Source organism: Lissotriton vulgaris, chromosome 5, assembly GCF_964263255.1.
Source record: "Lissotriton vulgaris chromosome 5, aLisVul1.2, whole genome shotgun sequence".
Classification (NCBI taxonomy): domain Eukaryota; kingdom Metazoa; phylum Chordata; class Amphibia; order Caudata; family Salamandridae; genus Lissotriton; species Lissotriton vulgaris.
In genome coordinates, this window is record NC_141693.1 from 173,082,377 (window position 1) to 173,084,883 (window position 2,507).

The following is a 2,507-nucleotide window of genomic DNA, read 5'->3' on the forward strand; positions in this document are numbered from 1 at the left end:
AATCCTGGACACAAGGGAATGTAAATGGATGCAAAAGCTTCAGACAATAAGCAAGGGGCTTAATGAACTGGAGGCTAACTTTTCGCAGATGGCGGGATTGAATCCTGAATAAACCAGGGGACTTCCCCTATTCTCTCCTTTTTTTTAAAAAATATTTCTTTTGCATCAGTCATCTCCAGCAATGTGTTTTACATACCTGTTATGTCTAGGATTTGGTTATTGAATAGCACATGTTACGCTGTTATTATTGTCCGGTCTTTTACATGTTAACATTGCATATATTACTACTTCTTTGACATATGCTTCTACTAGAACATCCCAGCTGTGACCCAGCACTAACTCGTACATTGTACACACCACTAGACAAGCCCTGGCTCCTTTCCGTATTGCGCCTGGAGCTACACTTGCTCTTTTGAGACGCTCCCTTCACCACAATGACAAGCCCCGTCCCTGATTGGACCCGAGAGTCGGGCCCCCTTTTCCATCATGTACTGGCATTGAGCGCCTGCACCGCGAGCTCACTCGGATGCAGGACGCCGACGGTAATACAGCACGGCTGTGCGTACCCGTTCTCCAGGTAATTATCAGCCTCGACAATGTTACCATCCGTCACTATTCCCAACTAGCGATAGAACGCTGTAACCCCGAATACTAAATCACCACTCCCTTCTTCTTACAGCTTTCAAGTTATATTTATACATCGAGGATCTTTTTATTGGTGCCATTCGGCTGTGTGAAAACCTACAAGCCAAGTAAGTCCCACCCTCCCCACATAACCCCCGACCAGGACCATTACTATTGTATCCCAGGGCCCTGACGGCACCCTTTTTAATTACCTTTCAGTATTCTGTGGAGCCCGTGGCAGCCCAGACTTCCTAAACGGAACATTTAATGACCGTTTTCGACGACGTAGGTAACCACCCACGTCTTTTCTATTCACTACCACTTATCTCACCACACAAATACTGAATCTTATGTTACAATTATTTTGTAGGCTCTCCATTTCTCTTCCTGATGAAGACCCCACCATGAGGCTCTGAACTAGCCCTTTAGCGTAACCAGGGGTCGAAACGTAGAACTACGCCTCCACCTACACACCATAGGAACCAACTAAACGATGGACTCATGTTCCCTATGTGTGATGTGACTTTGGGAACCTTTGCTCATTAACTTGCTAGTAGAGGTTTTTCAAGTGTTAATTCGGATGTAACCACTGTGTCACCACACCTTTACCCTGTCCCTTTCACTTAATCACTCACTCTCCCTTCCTTTTCTCTGAGAGCACGTTCGATGAATATCTTATGTATTGTTTTGAGTACATGTTGATACTACAATATGCTTCTGAAATTTTGCCGCTTTTTTGATCGAATCTGACTGTGCATGATTAAATAATGCCAAAATGTCTATAAATGAGCAAGTCACTTTTTCCTTTACAATTCTATGGTGAGTGTGTGTTTGTTGGAAATCATTTGATACTGCTTCAACTCAGACCATTCCTTATTTATACTAATAATCTATCAAAGCTATGCTTCATCTCGTGGAACATAGCAGGGCTTAGTAAGAATCTCAGAGATGCAGACTGGCACAAGTATATTGAACAGAGTGATATCTGTCTCTTACATGAGACTTAGGCCCTAGAAACCCCACATAGAGTAGGCATATAAAACATTTAATGTTGATGCAATTCCATCAGTAAGAGGGAGCCCCTCAGGGGGCCTTGTAATATGGATAAAAGTAACCCTCGCAATTGAAATCACCCAACTGTGTATAAAATCACAAGATATAGTTGGTGTAAAAATTACACCTAAGGAAGGAAGGGTTCTACATTTATTTAATATCTATAATAGACCTAGTCCAGCCTCAAAAGAGTAATTGGTAATAGAACACCTGGACTCCATTCTAAATTCATTAGACACAAAAAACAGGCATGGTGGGCATTTAAATTGTAATTTTGAACCAGTTGCAGGGCTCTGTAATATTTATGAAGATGAAGATATTGCTAATAACATTCCTGTGCTAGATAGGACCAATATAGTACCCTGCACCGTGGCAGTCGTCCAATTCATGAAATTGGCTGCTGGGTATGGTTTGAGAGCATGCAATGGACGCTTACCATAGGATATGCCAAAGGCGCATACATTCTGCAGGGGCAAATCCCGGAGTAAAATAGATTACAAATTGGTATCACTAGATCTTTGGCCTTATGTAATCGATCTAAAAGTAGTCCAGAGAATGGAGAGTGATCATCGTCCCCTTCAATTGTCATTATCTGAACAGTTTCTTCCACCTGTCTCCCAGAGCACTGAGAGTTTGGATATCATTTATGATGACCTTGTAGTAAGTAACAATCGTCGTTCTCTAAAATGGGCACATATTCTAGAGCACAATGAGACACTGGCAAATATTTATAATACATTTGCTGATACTTTTGGTCCCCATTCAGATCTATTAATAGGGAAATACTTATTTTTAGAACTACACAAAGACCTATTGACAGCATTGGCTCC

At 41.8% G+C, this 2,507-nt stretch overlaps 1 long non-coding RNA gene across 2 annotated transcripts; it reads left to right on the top strand.

The window, feature by feature from the left end:
* The first annotated feature begins 677 nt into the window (after positions 1-677).
* On the top strand, positions 678-1,395 carry LOC147710417 (uncharacterized). Of its 2 annotated transcripts, none has more exons than XR_015295625.1 (3): positions 678-752; positions 844-913; positions 995-1,395. It is a non-coding gene; the product is annotated as an uncharacterized LOC147710417 (long non-coding RNA). The 2 variants fall into 2 exon arrangements; XR_015295624.1 differs by having other exon boundaries at positions 844-909.
* Positions 1,396-2,507: the final 1,112 nt, after the last annotated feature.